The sequence below is a fragment of the Trichechus manatus genome, unplaced genomic scaffold, assembly GCF_000243295.1.
Source record: "Trichechus manatus latirostris isolate Lorelei unplaced genomic scaffold, TriManLat1.0 scaffold00101, whole genome shotgun sequence".
Taxonomy (NCBI): domain Eukaryota; kingdom Metazoa; phylum Chordata; class Mammalia; order Sirenia; family Trichechidae; genus Trichechus; species Trichechus manatus.
The window spans coordinates 4799282-4806562 of NW_004444037.1; the positions used below are offsets into that span (position 1 = coordinate 4799282).

At 39.7% G+C, this 7281-nt stretch overlaps 1 protein-coding gene across 1 annotated transcript in view; it reads right to left on the bottom strand.

Moving 5' to 3' along the window:
* TMEM165 (transmembrane protein 165) overlaps positions 1-7281 on the bottom strand; it is a 48664-nt gene that overhangs the window by 32119 nt on the left and 9264 nt on the right. The window lies entirely within an intron of this gene.

The window sequence follows — 7281 nt, forward strand, 5'->3', positions numbered from 1 at the left end:
CCAACACCATAATTGAAAGGTGTCAATTCTTCCTCAGTCTTCTTTATTCATTGCCCAGCTTTCACATGCATATGAAGTGACTGAAAACACCACAGCTTGGGTGAGGCACACCTCAGCCCTTAAAGTGACATCTTTGCTTTTTTTAACACTTCAAAGTGGTCTTTTGCAGCAGATTTCCCAATGCAATGTATCCTTTGATTTCTTGACTGCTGCTTCCAAGGGTGTTGATTATGGATCCAAATAAAATGAAATCCTTGACAACTTTAATCTTTTCTCCGTTTATCATGATGTTGCTTTTTGGTTCAGTTGTGAGGATTTTTGTTTTCTTTACGTTGCAGTGTAATCCATACTAAAGGTTGTAGTCTTTGAGCTTCATCAGTAAGTACTTCAAGTTCTCTTCACTTTCAGCAAGCAAGGTTGTATATTTGCGTATCAAAGGCTGTTAATGAGTCTTCCTCCAATCTTGATGCCCCATTCTTCTTCATATAGTCTAGCTTCGTGGGTTATTTGCTTAGCATACAGACTGAATAAGCATAGTGAAAGGATACAACCCTGAAGCACACCTTTCCGGACTTTAAACCACGCAGCATCGCCTTGTTCTGTTCAAACGACTATCTCTTGATCTATCTACAGGTTCCTCATGAACACAATTGACTGTTCTGGAATTCTAAATCTTCACAATGTTATCTATAATTTGTTATGGTCTACATAGTCGAATATCTTTGCATAGTCAATAAAACACAAGTAAACATCTTTCTGGTATTCTCCGCTTTCAGCCAGGATCCATCTGACATCAGGAATGATATCCCTCTTTCCACGTCCTCTTTGGAATCCTGCTTGAATTTCTGGAAGTTCCGTCGATGTACTGCTGCAACCGCTTTGAATGATCATCAGCAAAATTTTACTTGCATGTGATATTAATGATATTGTTTGATAATTTCCGCATTTGGTTGGATCACCTTTCTTGGGAATAGACATAAATATTGATCTCTTCCAGTTGGCTGGCCAGGTAGCTGTCTTCTTGGCATAGACGAGTCAGCACTTCCAGCGCTGCATCTGTTTTTTGAAACATCTCAGTTGGTATTCCGTCAATTCCTGGAGACCTGGTTTTTGCCAATGCCTCCAGTGCAGCTTGGACTTTTTTCTTCAGTACAATTGGTTCTTGATCATGAAATGGTTGTATGTTGACTAAATGGTTGTATGTTGACTAATTCTTTTTGGTACAGTCGTTCTGTGTATTCCTTCCATCTTCTTTTAAAGCTTCCTGCGTTGTTCAGTATTTTGCCCATAGAATCCTTCACTGTTAACAACCTGAGGCTTGAATTTTTTCTTCAGTTCTTTCAGCTTGAGAAATGCTGAGCATGTTCTTCCCTTTTGGTTTCCTAACTCCAGGTCTTTGCACATGTCATTGTAATACTTTACTTTGTCTTCTCGAGCCGCCCTTTGAAATATGCTGTTCAGCAATTTTACTTCAACGCTTCTTCTGTTTGCTTTAGCTACTCAGTGTTCAAGAGCAAGTTTCAGAGTATCTTCTGACATCCATTTTGGTCTTTTCTTTCTTTCCCATCTTTTTAATGACCTCTTGCTTTCTTCATGTATGATGTCCTTGATGTCATTCCCCAACTCATCTGGTCTTTGGTCATTACTGTTCAATGCATCAAATCTATTTTTGAGATGGCCTAAATTCAGGTGGGATATACTCAACGTTGTACTTTGGCTTTTCTGAACTCATTCTAATTTTCTTCAGCTTCAACTTGAACTTGCATATCAGCAACTGGTGGTATGTTCTGCAGTTGGCCCCTGGCCTTGTTCTGACTGATGACACTGAGCTTAAACAAGTTAGAGGTAACAAAAAAAGCACCAGTTGCTGTCGACCCTGACTCATGGCAACCCCATGTATGTCAGAGTAGAGCTGTGCTCCATAGAGTTTTCAATGGCTGATTTTTTGGAAGTAGATCTCCAGACCTTTCTTCTGAGGTACCTATGGACAGACTGGAACTTCTAACCTTTTGGTTAGCAGCCAAGTGTGTTAACTGTTTTCACCCCCCAGAGACTCCTATAGGTAACAAGGACTACAAAAACATATCAGGTAATATGAATCATTATGTATTAGTCTGGAGCCCTGGTGGCACAGTGGTTAAGAGCTTGGCTGCTAACCAAAAGGCCAGCAGTTTCGCATCCACCAGCCACTCCTTGGAAACTCTACAGGGCAGTTCTACTCTGTCCTAAAGAGTCGCTATGAGTCAGAATTTACTTGATGCCAATGGGTTTGGTTTGGATTTATTAGTCTTGGAAGTGGGACGGATTTTATTCTTAAAAGCAACACAAAGTTGCAAAGAAAAAAATGCAAAAATTTAAGCTGCTAAAAATTTAAATCTGTGCATATAAAAAAAACATTTAAAATTAAACCAAATAATATGAGATTGTGTGTTTGCAAGATACAATTATTAATATCCTTATGTTACAGATTGAATTGTTTCCCAAAAAAAGTTATGTTAAGTCATAACCCCTCTACCTTGAAATATGACCCTTGTTTGGAAATAGGGGTTTTCTTTGTTATATTAATGAGCTCATACCAGAGTAAAGTAGGTCCTAAACCTAATCCCTTCTGAGTAGTGTCTTTAAAAAAGAGCAGAAATAAACAGAGGCACACAGGGGAAAGAAGACATGTGAAGACAGGGGCAAACGACTGTACAAGCCCAGGAACACCAAGAACTGCTAGCAGCTACAAGAAGCTGAAAGAAACAAAGGACCTTCCCCTGGATCTGATGCCCTGAATTCAGATTTTTAGCCTCCAGAACTGTGAGAAAATAAACTTCTGTTCTTTAAAGCCACCCACTGGTGGTATCTTTTGTTATAGGAGCACTAGCAAACTAAGACACCTTATATAAAGAATCTTTACAAATCAATAAGAAAAACATCATACTGATTTATATAGGATATGAAGCAATGACTCACAAGGCAAAACACAAACAGCCAAGAAACATTAAAATTTTCAATAAAGAAGAAAAAGTATCATTTCAACTGCAAGGTTTCCAGATTTGTTGTATATTATCTAATGGGGTCACGAGTTGGAATCAACTTAATGGCAACTAACGACAACTGTTATAATAGTATTCAATGTTGGCAAAGATACCATAAAGCTACAGTCTAACCCACTGCTAACTACAGTGTAAACAAATACAATCTATCTAGAGGGAATTTGTCAATATGCATTAAAAGTTTTAAAAATGTCCATGCCCTCTGTCCCAGTATTAGCATAAGTGTATTATCAAAGATACAAAGATTTATATGCACAGATGTTTATGGAAGCATTACTTAAAATAGAAAAACCTTAAAAACTTACATTTCCACAAATTAGAGCATGAATAAATCATGTGACAGCAATAGCAGTGATACCATGAAATATATATATATAATGACCCTGATGCTCTTAAAAATGTTTATGTATATTTATATGTAAATGTGTATACATCACTCTCCATTCCTGGGTGAATAAATGATGGATAACTTATTTTCTTTATACAAAATTTTGTATTTTCTGTAGTTTCTGAAATGATCACATAATCAGAAAAAAATTAAACAAAAGTTATCTTGAAATACTGAGTGCTAGGAGGACACAATAATATAGGTATCCATATATTGTCGGTAGTTACATGAACTGATAAAAACTTTTCTGGAAAGTAATATAGCAAATGTACCTAGAGCTTTAAAAATATTCATTCTTTGACCTAGTAATTACCCAGATTGTCTCCCTTTTGTTTTTGTATTTCTTTGCCAATTACCCAAATCCTCCAGCATACATTTTTCCATTCTTACTTAAAAGCAATGATGCTCACTGCCGCCGCTGTGCGTTGGATAGCGAACTACACGCTTTTCCACCTTCCTCTGCCCCAACCCAAGCCAAAATTCTCCTTCCCCTTTCTTACCCTCCCCTCGTCTCACCAGACAGGTTCAGATCAAAAAGGACTCAGGAATTTAGAGGTGTATGTCATAGAAAATTAGGAGAAAAGGAAATATAGTGATTTACACGGAAATTACAAAGAATACTTAACCTCATTCCTAGTTCCTGGAATCTAAAGTTTAGAACCAAGAATCTAACTGGTTCTAAAGTTTAGTATGCTGAGCAGCCCCTGCTGACCCTGCTGAGTCCATGCCACGTGTCTGCCTGACCCTTCCTGTGTTCCATAGATAAGACAATGTCCACTATTATGTCCAGTTCCCTTGATTTACTTTTAACATCTTATTATGTGTGACTACGGACCTCCTTCCTGTTCTGAACCCAGCAGGGTCCCGTGTCCCCACCTGCTTTTAAATCAAACGGCCTTTACTTTCTCCCCTTTTCTACCTCTCCCCCACCCCTAAGACATCTGAGAGATTCAGACATTCATTCAATCATATTCTTTCCAGTTAGAAGCTCAGTTATCTCTCTTTAAAGCACCCTATTAAGATACAGCTACATTTTTATATCTTGAACTTGAACGCATACCAATGAAGAGGGACTTTTTTCCCCTCCATTTTCAGAAGTCCACTCTTACACAATGGCATAAAAAGGTTAAATTTAAATGTCATACCCTTTTAAAAGATCTACTGCATGCAGCTGCGAAGCAAATCAGCAACTTGAAACTTTCGGATAATTAACAATGCTGAACTCTTGCTTATACGGCTATTACAATGTACTTGGATCATTTCTTACCTCTACCAAGCAGACAAATAAGGCAAGCAAATGACACTTAAGAAAAACAAGTGAAAGAAAAACCTCTTTCAACATACTACAGATAGAAGAAAAATTATCTGAGCCATATCAAAGTTACATGAGAATACAATTTTAAAAAGACTAATAAGATTCTGCTACTATATAGATATCAGAATAAATTCCTATCTAAAAAAAAACATTGAGAACATACCAAAATATTAAAAGGCAAAAATCATATTAAATCTGATTTAAATAATCATATTATTACTGTTTCTACCACTGTAGCCATATTTTGTATGGAAGATTTTTTCTAGCTATCTAAAAGGGTAGTCAGATGCTTCTGGTGTCTCCTCTAACAACAAAGACCCAAAAAAACACAACTGAATAGATTATACATTACAATCTAGGAGCCCTGAACATCAAAGGGAAGTTGAGGAACCAGACTAAGTGGCAGAGGAAGGGAGAGACAGTTCAGAACCAGCGAGAAGTTGCCAGACCTGACCCGGCAAAGCCTGAGCCCTTCAAACCTGATCAGCTCATGGGTGAGCGGTGAGGCAGGCAAGCAGCGGTGCTCGGGAGGCATATTCCGCACCGGGAGAGACCCAGCTGCAGAGAGGCTACTCGGCCACCCAGAACCAGTGAGAAGCAGCCCTAGATCAGCAAAAGATAAGTACATGTGCATGGCCTGACGCACGGATCGAAAACAACCCCATTAGGGAAAAACCTCTCTCCCATTTACCTCCCCGCTGCCTGCTCTGCACTGTGTCCAGGACCGGCTAAAAAAATTGCCGAGTCCCCGGGGCCATAAGTAGGATCCGTCACACACCCTGCGACACTCTCCTGGCCTTGGAGAGTGAACAAATTAACAAACAGGGGAAAAAATAAACTGCCAGCTCCCCTAGGCCAGGAACACAGGGTAGGTACAGGTCCTTTGCCTAGGCACAGGCGTAAGGGATTCACGGACTTTGGGTGCCTTTCCCCCTAAAGAGTCTTGTGTGGGCCCATTTTAACAGCATAGGCCATCATTACCACAGGACAACAGAGTATATAGCTGAAGTCTAACTTCAAGTGTTTCAGCTGTGAACTGGCAGGTTCGTGACACTTGACACTGCTCTACCCATTAAGCAGGGTCTTCACCTACCCACATCCGGGGCCTGAGGACTGGTGGCTCTACCCGTGACACCTAGCCACCTGTGACAGAGGTCCAAGAATAAGAGGTACCACCCAGTCCTTACAGCCAACAGCACTGGGTGCTCAAACTCGAGCTGCAAAACCCACCCACCAATGCGCTCCAGGGAACAAAGACACGTCTTACTCCTGGATACATGGGGGTGGCTGTCAGCCCCCTTCCTTGCTCAGAGTGTGCCCCCTGCTGCAGCCAGATGCCTGTGCCTACACCAATCAACCATGCATGTCTAGGACTGTAGGTGAAAGACTACACCACATGCTTGGTGGCTATCTACCTGGGCACCTGAGCTCAATCCATACAGGAGGAGTGGGCAGACTCCTGAGCTTACATACTTAGCAACAAATCTAACCACCTGGTGAAAGGACATTAGAGCTTCAAAGGTGCCAATAATCAAACCAGCTCATACGAACCCACTATTTGGGCATATCAAAACAAAACAAGAAGCTAGGACACAGTAAGCAAACATACAATAAATAAATGTAATAACTTATTGATGGCTCGGAGACAACAATCAATATCAAATCACATAAACAGGCAATCCATGATGGCTTCAGCAAGCTCCCCCCCCCAAAAAAAAATCTAGACATTTTCCAGAAGAGGAAAATTTCTTGGAATTTCTGAAGGCCGAATACAAAAGATTAATATACAGAACTCTTCAACAAACTAGGAAGGAAATTAAGCAAAATGCAGAACACGCAATAGAGGAAATTAAAAAGATTAGAGAAAAGCATAATGACAAATTTAACAGGCTGCAAGAATCCACAGACAGACAGCAATCAGGAAACCAGAAGACTAACAATAAAATTTCAGAATTAGACAACTCAATAGAAAGTCACAGGAGCTGAACTGAGGCAATGGAAGTCTGAATTAGAGAGACTGAAGCTAAAGTACTTGACACCAACTTATTTGAAGAAAAATCAGATAAAAGGATTAAAAAAAATGAAGAAACCCTAAGAATTATGTGGGACCCTATCAAGAGGAATAACCTACAAGTGATTGGAGTATCAGAACAGGGGGGAAACAGAAAATACAGAAAGAATTGCTGAAGATTTGTTGGCAGAAAACTTCCCTGATATCGTGAAAGATGACAAGATATCTATCCAAGATGCTCATCGACCCTCACGTAAGGTAGATCCCAAAAGAAAGGCACCAATACATATTATAATCAAACTTGCCAAAACCAAAGATGAAGCGGGAATTTTAAGAGCAGCTAGGGATAAACAAACAGTCATCTACAAAGGAGAGACAATAAGAATAAGCTCAAACTACTCCGCAGAAACCACACAGGCAAGAAGGCAATGGGATGACATATATAAAGCCTTTAAGAAAAAAAACTACCAGCCAAGAATTATATATCCAGCAAAACTGTCTCTCAAATATGATGGTGAAATTAGGG